This window comes from Amblyraja radiata, chromosome 32 (genome assembly GCF_010909765.2).
Source record: "Amblyraja radiata isolate CabotCenter1 chromosome 32, sAmbRad1.1.pri, whole genome shotgun sequence".
Lineage (NCBI taxonomy): Eukaryota > Metazoa > Chordata > Chondrichthyes > Rajiformes > Rajidae > Amblyraja > Amblyraja radiata.
Genome location: NC_045987.1, coordinates 21,443,270 through 21,456,388, shown reverse-complemented (window position 1 = coordinate 21,456,388; position 13,119 = coordinate 21,443,270). Strand labels below are relative to the sequence as shown.

Genomic DNA, 13,119 nt, shown 5'->3' with positions numbered 1-13,119 from the left:
ACAATTACATGAGCCCAATAATAAGGGCAACATTGCTTATCTTGTCATCCTCAAGACTTCTAACGTGTGGCAAGTGATGTCCCCATTATGTTACCAAGGCTCTAATATAAGCTTTTAAAGGACCAACTCCCTTCAAGTGTAGGGTATGCACTGCTTGATGAAACCACAACAGCCTTGTAAATCAATTTGTAGCCTTTTAGCTAAAAGATTGTAAGGATTGTAGGACAAATTGCCTAAGTGTTTATCAGTGTATTTTGTATCCCATTCAATGGTTCAGTGTACCAGTTGCATCCCCAGCATGCTCAGCAAGTGGTTTCTTTTGAAATCTTTAACTGATTAACTCCGTCAACATAAATTGCTCATTGTTCTGATGTGACTCACTATATTTTGGTGGACAAGCAATACTTCAAACAATTTTGCACCTTACATCTAGAATAGGCTGAATTTTGATCAGTTATTTTCATCATATTGTCAGTTCCGCCCAGTCTGATGTTAGTGAATTTGGACAGTGTTTTACAATTATGGAATATAATTTTAAAATTATTTTGGATTAGGTTAGCATTTGAATTTTGAGTGTTTTTGCTCTCTATGGAGACTGATTCAGACTGGATGTTTCCAATAAATATTTGGTTGATATGCATGCTTGGTTGGCCATTTTTAAGCCATAAATATGTTAAATGTTCATTGACATCCAGATTGAAGTGACATTGATTGAATATTAGAAAAGTCCCAAATGTTATTGAGTACAGAACAGTTATTAAAACTAGAAATGCAAAAGAACATCTGAAACTGTAATAAAGGTTTAAATAATTGGATAGGGCTCTTAAAAATAGTGGAGTCAGGGGATATGGGGAGAAGGCACGAACGGGGTACTGATTGGGGATGATCAGCCATGATCACATTGAATAGCAGTGCTGGCTCAAAGATCCGAATGGCCTACTCCTGCACCTATTGTCTATAAATACAACTGTGTGCTTATTTATCACTTTGTCTTTGTTTACAGACTAATCGTTATTTTCAGTATTGAAAATACTGGAAAACTGTTTGATGTTTATGTCAGATAAATTAAGGAAAAGGATATTCAAGAATTCAAAACAAATAAATGGTAAACACAGCTTATTTAATCTGAAGCAGTGCCTTGACCCGAAACGTTACCCATCCCTTCTCTCCAGAGATGCTACCTGTCCCGCTGAGTTACTCCAGCATTTTGTGATCTATCTTATTTCAATAATCTGGCCTTCGTGGAAACAGATATCCATCCTCGATTTTCTACTGTCCAACCCTCTCCCCACTACCAAGAATGCACATTAACTATTAAAAAGGGAGAAATAAAACTTGTTAAATCCCCCGTCCCCCCCTCCCATTTCAGGGCACCATAATGTTTGGGACACATGGCTTCACAGACCTTTCTAATTGCTCAGGTGTGTTTAATTGCCTCATTAGTGCAGGTAGAAGAGAGCTCTCAGTACCTAGTCTTTCCTCCAGTCTTTGCATCACCTCTGGAAACTTTTATTGCTGTTTATCAACATGAGGACCAAAGTTGTGTCAAAGAAAGTCATCAAAGCCATTATGAGACTGAGAAACACGAATAAAACTATTAGCCAAACCAAAGCCAAAATAAACCGTTTGGAACATCATTAAGAAGAAAGTGAGCTTACTAATCGCAAAGGGACTGACAGGTCAAGGAAGACCTCCACATCTGATGACAGAAGAATTCTCTCTATAACAAAGAAAAATCCCCAAGTCCGACAGATCAGAAACACTCTTCAGGAGTCAGGTGTGGATTTGTCAGTGACCACTGTCCGCAGAAGACTTCATGAAAAGAAATACAGAGGCTACACTGCAAGATGCAAACCACTGATTAGCCACAAAAATAGGATGGCCAGGTTACAGTTTTCCAAGAAGTACTTAAAAGAACAACCACAGTTCTGGGAAAAAGGTCTTGTGGACAGATGAGACAAAGATTAATTTATATCAGAGTGATGGCAAGAGCAAAGTATGGAGGAGAGAAGGAACAGCCCAAGATCCAAAGCATACCATCTCATCTGTGAAACATGGTGATGGAGGTGTTATGGCCTGGGCATGTATGGCTGCTGAAGGTACTGACTCACATATCGTCATTGATGATACAACTGCTGATGGTAGTAGCATAATAAATTCTGAAGTGTATGGACACATCCTATCTGCTCAAGTTCAAACAAATGCCTCAAAACTCATTGGCCAGCGGTTCATTCTACAGCAAGACAATGATCCCAAATGTACTGCTAAAGCAACAAAGGAGTTTTTCAAAGCTGCTAAAAATGGTAAATGCTTGAGTGGTCAAGTCAATCGCCCAATCTGAACCCATTGAGCATGACTTTTATATGCTGAAGAGAAAAGGAAGGGGTACTAGCCCCCAAAACAAGCATAAGCTAAAGATGGTTGCAATACAGGCCTGGCAGAGCATCACCAGAGAAGACACCCAGTAACTGATGATGTCCATGTCCATCGCAGATTTCAAGCAGTCATTGCATGCAAAGGATATGCAACAAAATACTAAACCAGGTAGACAAAAATGCTGGAGAAACTCAGCGGGTGAGGCAGCATCTATGGAGCAAGGAATAGGTGACGTTTCGGGTCGACACCGTCTCGACCCGAATCGTCACCTATTCCTTCACTCCATAGATGCTGCCTCACCCGCTGAGTTTCTCCAGCACTTTTGTCTACCTTCGATTTTTCCAGCATCTGCAGTTCTTTCTTATACAAATATTAAACCAGACTACTTTCATTTACATGACATTGCTGTTTCCCAAACATTATGGTGCCCTGAAATGGGGGGACTATGTATAAACACTGCTGTGATTTCTACATGGTGAAACCAAAATGTAGAAAAATGGCTTTTATTAAAATCTGACAATGTGCACTTTAACCACATGTGATTTTTTTTTTACAAATCTCAAATTGTGGATACAGAGGCAACTAAATAAATGATGGGTCTTTGTTCCAAACGTTATGGAGGGCACGATATATGCTAAGGGTGCACACTCCAACATGCTTGGCAATCTGTAACAGATTATATAAAACCATTTACTTTTGCAGCAAACTTTTATAAAATGCTACTTTAATGTCCTAGAGTTGAACATCATGGAAACTGGCCCTTCAGCTCTACTTTCCCCTCCCACTTTAAACCTATGCCCCATTGTTCTTGATTCTCCAATCCTGGGAAACATATTGTCTGCATTCACTCTAATTGTGCCCCTTGTAATTTGTTTATATATCTCAATAAAATCACTCCCTAATTATCCTGTGCTCCATGGAAGAAACTCCTCGCTTGCCAACCTCTCACAATGACTCAGTTCTGGCAACATTCTTGCAAACCTTTTCTGCACTCTTTGTAGCTTAATGCCATCTTTCTTATAGCAGTGACCAAAACTGAACACAATATTCCAAGTCGAGCCTCACTATCATCTTGTACAACCGTAACATAATGTCCCAATTTCCATACTCAATACACTGACTGAAGAAGACCAGATGTCTAAAACGCCGCCTTTGCAACTTTCCACCACCATTCTAAAATAAGTTGTCAGTTTTGAAATGATTTTTGTTGTATTTTATACTGAGATTGATTAGTGTTCACAAGGACTAAGAATTTCCTTCAATAAATGGGAAGTCTATGACAATCCTTGCCACTAGGTGGTACAGTGAGCAGTAAATGTCATTGTAGTCACCATTTAATTGTAGTGAACCTGTACGAGTGGAAAATTAACGTTATGTCAACAATATTTTCTTACAATTAGAATGATTGGATAGAATACTGTCATATGAGGAAAGATTGAAAAGACTAGGCTTGTATTCACTGGAGTTTAGAAGGATGAGGGGATGATCTTATAGAAACATATAAAATTATAAAAGGACTGGACAAACTAGATGCAGGAAAATGTTCCCAATGTTGGGCGAGTCCAGAACCAGGGGCCACAGTCTTAGAATAAAGGGGAGGTCATTTAAGACTGAGGTGAGAAAAAAATGTTCACCCAGAGAGTTGTGAATTTATGGAATTCCCTGCCACAGAGGGCAGTGGAGGCCAAGTCAGTGGATGGATTTAAGAGAGAGTTAGATAGAGCTCTAGGGGCTAGTGAAGTCAAGGGATATGGGGAGAAGGCAGGCACAGGTTATTGATAGGGGACGATCAGCCATGATCACAATGAATGGCGGTGCTGGCTCGAAGGTCCGAATGGCCTCCTCCTGCACCTATTTTCTATGTAATAATAATTTGAGCCCCATGTGCTTGTAAATATCTAACCTATTAATTTCACTCCCATTCCCTGCCCCAGGACCTACCCAGCTCGGCCCAGCCCTGGCTGTAGACTTCAGCCGTCAGCTCATCTTCGGGCTTGTCCAGGACCCAGGCTCGTCCTTGGTTCCAGCAGCGCTTCTTTCTCGGCCCCGGTCATGGCCCCATCCTAAGCCCCGGGCTTGGCCCTCACTCCAGCTCCAGCACCACCATCCCCACCAGGCGTCGGGCACCGGCAGCCGCCGCCACTCCTCGTTCACTCCGAGCGCTGGAGTGCCTCTCCCTCCCGGGATGTCCCGTCCTGCCTTGCGAGTGCATTGGGATGTCACTCGGGGTTTTTGTTTCCCGAAATGTGTGAGTTTTCGGGCTGTTTTAAAACTTAAAACGATTAACAACTTCGGAAATATAGGTGGGAATGCGACGGGAAGATGTTTATCACCTCGACGGGAAAAATGGGAGTAGGATGTGTGAAAATGGAAAGGCTGTGACTTAGCGTTTGGAAGAAAATAGGAACTAACCAGATATTTATTCTCACACACACACGACGAAGAGTTTTAGTAATTATGAGATATATATATATATTAAGAGTTTCCAATGGAAATATAACTGATTTTTTAACATAGTATTTAAATAATAGCAGTATTGTTGTGAAGTTTAAAGTAAGTAATTTTAGTATTGAAGATGAAATGTAGACACCACATCACCATGCTATATATTAACAACTCACTTAAAACCCCCCAGTATATATTAATATACAGTGTTATTGAACAGCGAGACCTTAGGGTCCAAATAAACAGTTCCCTAAAAGTGGTAGACAGTGATAAAGAGGGCATATGGTATGCTTATTTTCATTGTCCAAGGCATTGAGTATAGGAGTTGGGATGTCTTGTTATTCTTGTACAAATCATTGGTTAGGCCACAGTTGAAGTATTCTAGTTGTCATGTTATAGAAAGGATGTGATTCAACTCAAGAAGATGCAGAAAAGAGTCACTAAAGTGTCGCCTGGTCTGGAGGGGTTGTAAGGAAAGAATGAAGTGGCTGAGTATTTTCTCTGGCACAAAGATCTGTGATATTGGAGGAATATGAAATTATGAGAGTGATAAATATGGTAGATGGTCAGTTGTCTTCCTGGGGTAGAAGAGTTTAAAACAAAAGAACATAGGTTTACGGTGAGAGGGGAAAGATTTAAAGAAGAGCTCGAGGAGCAGGTTTTTCCCCCACAGGGTGGTTGGAACATGAAATGAATTGCCAGTGGTAGAGATAGACACAATTACAACATTTAAAAAATATTTGGGCAGGTAGTTGATAGGAAGGGTTTAGGGGGATATAGATCTACAGGCAAATCTGATTAGCATTGGAAAATCAAATCACAAAATTATTTGTCAATGCACATCGCCTTGGTATTTCTGTGGAAATGACAATATATTCTTAAATAACACATTCTCAACAGAATAAATGAGGCATTGAGGACAAATGAGTTGCTTACTCTGCAGTAATGCACAAAAAGAAGCATATGGCCCTTTGCCACCTCCTAAGTTTTGGTATTTGGCTTAGTTTAGATTCCGTTTAGGTTTCTGATATTTATTCCAATTTTTGTGATAGTGTACCTGCTATTCAAAATAGAATCCTTATTTGACCCCCCCCCCCCCCCCTTTCCCGAGACCATGTCTGAGGAAAAAGCATTGAAAATATCTGATATTTTCCATTTAGCAGCTAATTCGCTCAATTCTGAGGTATTTCTACAAAGATTAATTGGCTATTATCACATTACTATTTCTGACAGTTTGCTAGTGCACATTGGCTGCTGTGCTTTCTATGTTGTAATAGTAGCAAAATATCATCAATATTACATTTGGTTGTAAAGTGCTCTGTTGTGAGCATGCCAAATTGTGGCATATGGGAAAAAAACTGGCAAGTGACTGGAAATACACGTCCCGAGGGCTTTTGAGTTAAGGCAGCCTGATTCAGAAATTTGTCTTGGCACGGTTTGTTTCGGTCTATAAATAGAAGCGCTGTTTGTCAAGACAAATGTGAGTACAGTGAGAAGAATAAGGCCTGGATAAAACAGCCTATTTAAAGAAGAATGAAAAACACAAAAAGGCAAGATAGCTATTTAACCTGCATCATCATCTGCTAATATTGTTGATCCAAAGAGTGTGCTAATTTAATGGTCTGCATTTCACAGCAGATTAGCAATTTAACAGTTTTAGGTAAACAACTTCATTCAAACAAAATTCTGGCTTGAACTATCTGATAAGGTAATGTAACTTTATGAATGATTGAGGAAGATCAGTGTGTGCAATATCAATATTCTATATGTTCTAATGTTAAACCATTGCAAATGTCAGTGTTCTATTTATGATAATAATGTAATTAGAATTCAGATCAGCAAGACTATTTATTGAAGAAATTGTGTAAAATATTGGATATAATTGGGAAAATTGACCAGCAGTAGTTCTGAAGACAAAGCAGAAAATGATGAAACAAAGATTTTTTAAAAACATTGATCGAAAAGGGAATCACAAAAAACAAATTGCTCTGATATTCTGGTCAGTGACAAGTAGTGATGGGAAAATAATTTCTAAGTTTCCTCTCATGTGTGCCCTTTCCTTTATCCCACCATCAGCAGCAACTACTGAGGCTCCAGTGTTCAAAAATTTCTGCCTTTAAACATTCAGTTTTGTGTGGTGATTGAAGTCCTGAACGAGTATTGGAAAATCTAGACTGTCCCTTCAGCCATACAAACTTAAATCCCATTTCAACAGCTGGAGGATGTAAAGAGAATTATTTAAATCTGGAATAAAATGCTAGTGTCAGTGATGTTAACCATGAAACAACAAATATGATTCACTATCTTATGAAGAAGAAAATCTACCATCCTTGGGGGTCCAATTCCACTGTAGTATTGCTGGTTTGCAACTGCCCTCTGATTTGCCCTTGCAAGCTACCCAAGGGGCACTTCGTGATGTATATTAAAGGCCAGCCTTGTCAGTATTGCTCAAATACTCTGCGGGATAAATGAGATCAACTTTTTAGTTACATTCCCTGAAGTTTACTATATTTGCTTGGCATTTGTCAGGCTTGCACATTAAAGAACCTTGCATTGATACAGATAACTAAAGACCTTTGCAAAATGAGTAAAATAGAGGACTTAACATTACACTCATAACTTCGATTAGTGGTGCACGGCTTTAATAGCAAGAATTGATTGCAAGAATCATTTAATCAACTTGTTTGAGTGTATTAGAAATTCAATAATAATAGAGAAAATTGGTCAAATTGGTAAAATTTTTCAGAATGGCATATTATATATTTTTTTTATCAGCAGCTGTTGTGAAGTTATGTTTTTTTCCCCAGAATTGTGTTATCAGTATTTGATGGCTGAGAACATCTTGCAGTCAGGCCCATCTCTCATCAGTTATTTGGCAACACTTGTGTGGTCTCAGAACTCTAACTGAAAAAAAAATCCACACATAGCTATCTTGTAATGTACAAGCAGTCAAAATGCAGTCCCAAGACAAGGCGACTGTTTGGCCAAATACTTGCCCACGGCATGCCAAGACCTTTTGGATCTCCTAGTTTCTAACCATTTTAACTACCCTTCCCTTTCCCAAATTAACTTTTCTGTCATGGGCATCCTCCATTGCCAGAGTGAGGCCACACGCAAACTGGAATGAACAGCACCTCGTATTCCGTTTGCATAATTTAAAAACCAACGGTATGAACATTGAATTCTCCAATTTTAGGTAACCTATATCTACACACACTCCCTCTCCCCTATTTCACCTCTCTTCACTGTTCCCCAACTGGATGCGCACTTATTTCTCCCTATCCATATCCCTTCGCCCCCTAACCTATATTCCTTCCTCTGGGTTAATATTTCTCGCCGGTTCTTTCTTTATCCCTTAATCTCACAATCTGTCTTTTCATCTCTGGCCTTTATTCAACCGTCTGCCAAATCAAAATCTCCAGTTGCCCGTATCCACGCACGCCTGGTTTTATCCTGCCCTCACCTGTCTTCCAGCTTTCTCCCCACCATAACAATCTGTTCACAGAAGGGTACCGATCCAAAATGTCGCCTATCCATGTCTCCAGAAATGATGTTTGACCCCCTGAGTTACTCTAGCACTTTGTGAAATTTTTTTCCTCAACTGGGAAGGGATGAGATCACTGCTCTTTGGGCATCGAGAATGGGCTTAAATTCTTCCTGTGATGCAAGATCAGTTCACTTATGTTTTGTCATAGTATGATCAGGCTAAAATCTGTGATGCCCTCAGAGTATACTTGCAATAATAGAGCAAATTGTTTCAGTCAATAGATCTCAAACAGCAATTAATGACCAGATGGTACAGCTGGTAGACCCACTGCCTCTAAGCATTAGAGATCCTTGGGTGCTGTCTGTGTGGAGTTTGTATGTTCTCTCTGTGATCGCATGAGTTTCCTCTGGATTTTTGGTTTCCCCTCATATCCCAAAGATATGTTGGCTGGTAGTTAATTGGCAGCTGTAAATTGCCCCTAGTGTGTAGATTAGTGGTAGAACCTGTGGAGAGCTGATGGGAATGTGGAGAGAAAAAAAATGGATTAATGCAGCATTAGTGTAATGTACAAGGTTAGCCAAAGGGCCTTTTTCCAAACTGTATCTTTCAATGAATGCCAGCTTTAACAGTTATTACATTGAGGTACACATTCTATGAGAGATGAAATTCATGTTTTAAAATATTTTAAATCATTTTAAAAATGCAAACATTCACATGTGCATACAGTTTGTATGATTTTTTTTTTTTGTGGACCTGTATATAAATTGTATTATTCTTGAAGAATGTATCCTGACATTTTTTTAGAACGTTTAGTTCCAATAATTTAATCAGGTTGAAAATATTTTTGTAAATTTTAAAATATTACTACTTTAATTTTTAAAAGTTGGTATTTTTAAAGTTGACTGTGACACATTAAGTGGCGAGATACTTAAGAACCGCTTTTAAGAAAAGCAAAGTAAACAAACCACAGGATGTTTAAGAAGGAACTGCAGATGTCTGAAGAAGGGTTTCGACCCGAAACGTTGCCTATTTCCTTCGCTCCATAGATGCTGCCTCACCCGCTGAGTTTCTCCAGCATTTTGTCCACCTAAGGTTATGGATGACCTGAGTTATGGAAATATTACTTCTGCAACTTCGCCCATATATTTTAATACCAAAAGATAGTGAGGACAAGATCTGTTATGCTGGCTTTCAATCTCCCCTTTTTTATTTGCACACCATATTTGTTTCTTGTGAGGGCAGGAGCTATGGGTTTGAAAAATAAAACAGAATCCATAATATTAGAATGGTACAACTGTGACAATATTTTAACTGTCCTCTCCTTTAACTAACCCACCACAGTCCACTCCAAGAGGCATACAGGTGTGCACACTTTTTTTGTAGGTACAAGCCTGGTCATACCACATTCTGGTACCTACAAGGTCATCAGATTGTGATGGTTTAATCATTTAGATTATTAGGAATACATAAAAGCAAGATCATTTAGCTTCCTATGCCAGTGCTGTGCATTGATTTGTGAGGTATTAGATTCCACGGTAGTGCTGGCACTACTGAAAGTATCTGAAACATAGGCTGTACAACCTGAGTTTTTTATGTGGCATGGTGTTATTAATGCAATCTCCTAAACAATCTCTTTAAAATTCCTGGGCTGGATAAACCACATTATATCTTGCCAGAGATGGATTGAGTGAAAGTTTTGTTTGGAGCTGCATCTAATTCCAAGATCTTGCTTCTATTTCTTCTGTGAAGGATAATTATTGTTACACTTTCCTAATTAATATGACTAAATGTCATCTGTTGTAATAGTGCAAGTATAATGATTCTGTTCAACATATCTTTCAGTGGCAATGTGCGCACGATTCTGGAGTATGGACACTACCCTTGAATTCTACCTCCATCTCCACCTTCTTTAAAGCCCCCTTCCAGTACTTAGAGATGGCCATTCTTTAAAAAATGGAGAGGGAACCTGGCTGCCAGTCCTTTACCTATTGTTGACTGTTTCCCTTTTAATTTAATTTGAAAGGCGATTTGAGATTCAAATTATCGCCATTATTAATGGGTGTTAAAAGTCCAGGAATGTGCATCATGGCGGTACTGTACGTGGAAGCGAATTGTCGGGTTAAGGCTGCTGTTGAAAAAAAATGGTGCAAGATGATGTAGCGTTATAAGTAATCACCTCCAAGTGGTCAGCTATTGTAGTGACTGGTGAAAGTCAGTGATCGAAGAACTGACTTTGTGTATGCCTCCAATTGTTGCTGCATTACATTAAGGAGGTTCATGTTGTCACCTGCCTTATCTCTCCATTTGTTGACATTGAAACTGATTGGTGATTCGATGCAAGGATCCTCGATCTAACCCTGTGACTGACCTGACTTGTCAAAGGAACAGCATCACCTGGAAAAATGCACAAAGTGAAGGAGTAACTCAGTGGGTCAGGCAGCATCTCTGGACAAAATGGATAGGTATAGTTTCAGGTTGGAACCTTTCTACTGACCTATTTTGCTGGGGGAGGGAAGAAAACTGGAAGAGGGGAGGGGCAGGACAAAACTTTGCAAGTTAAAGATGGATGCAGGTGGTGGGGGGGTGGTAGGCTGATGGTTGGACAAAGGCCAGAGCTGAAAAGATAAGGTGTGAGATAAAGATAGTTGTGAATTGTGAAGCTAAAGGAGGGAATATAAAGAGAAGAGCAGGGAGAGGGGACAAATGGGTGCAAGTCCCAGTGGGACATGGAAAGGGGGAAGGAGGGTGGGAGACTGGGAGACTGGGAGACTGGGGAGGTTTGGTGTTAATTACCTAAAATTGGAGAATTCAAAGTTCATGTGGCCTCACTCGCAATGGAGGAGGTCCAGTATAGAAAGGACAAAAAGGGTTGTTAAAATGTTTATCAACCAGGAGATCCAATAGGCGTTGGCGGACCGAGCACATGTTTTTGGTGAAACGGTCATCGTGTCGATGCCGGGTCAAACTGATGAAAAGGAGGACACTTCAGGAATACTGGATGCAGTAGATGGGGTTAGAGGAGGTGCACGTGGACCTCTGTCTCACCAGAAAGGACAGCTGGGAATCTCTGGAAGGATGTGAGGGAGGAGGTATAAGGACATGTGTAATATCTCCTGTACTTGCAGGGGAAAGTGCCTGGGGAGGGTTGGTTTGAGTGGGAAGGGATGAGTGAACTAAGTAGTTGTAGAGGGAGTGGTTGCTGTAAATGGCAGACAGTGGTGCAGATGGAAAGATGTGACTGATGGTGGAATCATGTTGGAGGTGGCGGAAATGTTGGAGAATTATGTGTTGGATGCGGAGGCTGGTGGCATGAAAGGTGAGGACCAGAGAAACTCTATCCTTGTTCCGTATGGGGTGCGAAGAAGTGTGAACTTCACAACGGAACACAGAGGTAACGCTGGTGAGGCAACCATCTATGATTGCAGGATGGAAACTACATTTACTGAAGAAAAAGGACATCGCAGATGTCCGAGAATGGAAAGCTTCATCTTCGGAATAGATGAGGCGGAGATGACGAGATTGAGAGTAGGGGATAGGGTCTTTGCAAGAGGCAGGTTTGAAGAAAGTGTAGTCCAGATAACTATGGGAATCGGTGAATTTGTAGTTGATGTCAGTGTTCATCGATATACTGAATCTCCTCAATCTTGTAAGGAAAGTAAACTTCTTCCATTTTCTCAGTTTTTAAATTCATGAACTATGTTGAAGATGCACTTTTCATCTTAAGTGCTGCAAAACCTTTCTAGGCGCTGGCATGGAAATTTGCTATGAACTAGTGTCCTCAAGAAACATGAAAAAATGAAAACAAATGAAAACACTTCCCAATTATTCAATATCATTAAAAACATCAAGCTCAAGTAAAAGAATTAAAAATAGTAGCAAACCTTTCCTCTTCCACAAGCTGCAATCCTATTCAAATGAACAATGTCTCTGCACCCAGCATGATCAAACATTCTCCAGAGTGATGCAGGAGAATCCCGGTAGGATCAGACTCCGAGTGATCCAGCACTACAGCAGTTTGGCAGCATTTTCACTCATTAGGTCTATGATGTTCGTCATTGGGAATGGCTTTTGAATCACAGCCACTGTCAATCAGATTTGGCTCAGTAAAAATCTAAAATCTGAAATAAAAAATAAATTGCAGGAAACACTCAGGATTCACAGAAAAACAAACAGAACCAGTATCCCAAATCGTAGATCCTTCATCAGTTTTGTGTTGGACTGAGAGGTGTTCAGTGGGTTTCTCTTTCCATGGATGCTGCTTAGCCTGCTAAGTGTTTCCAGATTTCTGTTAATGTCTTGCAGAAAGAGGTTTCAATTATAATAATCAGTGAGGGCATATCTTAACTGGTTATTTGGGAAACGGTTATTTTTGCTGCTGCTTGCGGTTACTGGATTTCTTTTGTTTTGAAGATGGTCATATAGAAAGGTACGTGCTCTTGGAATATGATCAGAAATGCCAAGGTTGAAATACTAAATTCAAGATTCATATCATAAAATGCACAATTTCTATTTCAGCAGATTTCAATTTGGGAGTGCAGCATGAAGTAAATTCTTAATTTGTATTAACAGTTATTACATTGAGGTACACATTCTAAGAGATGAAATTCATGTTTTAAAATACAAGTCATTTTATAAATGCAAACATTCACATGTGCATATAGTTTGTATGATTTTTTTTGTGGACCTGTTATATCAATTGTATTATTCTTGAAGAATGTATCCTGATATTTTTAAGAACATTTAGTTCCAATAATTTTATAACATAGAAAATATTTTTGTAAATTTAAAAATGTTACTGCTTTAATTTTTTT

At 39.5% G+C, this 13,119-nt stretch overlaps 1 protein-coding gene across 7 annotated transcripts in view; it reads left to right on the top strand.

The window, feature by feature from the left end:
- nr6a1 (nuclear receptor subfamily 6 group A member 1) overlaps positions 1–13,119 on the top strand; it is a 238,002-nt gene that overhangs the window by 188,165 nt on the left and 36,718 nt on the right. The window lies entirely within an intron of this gene.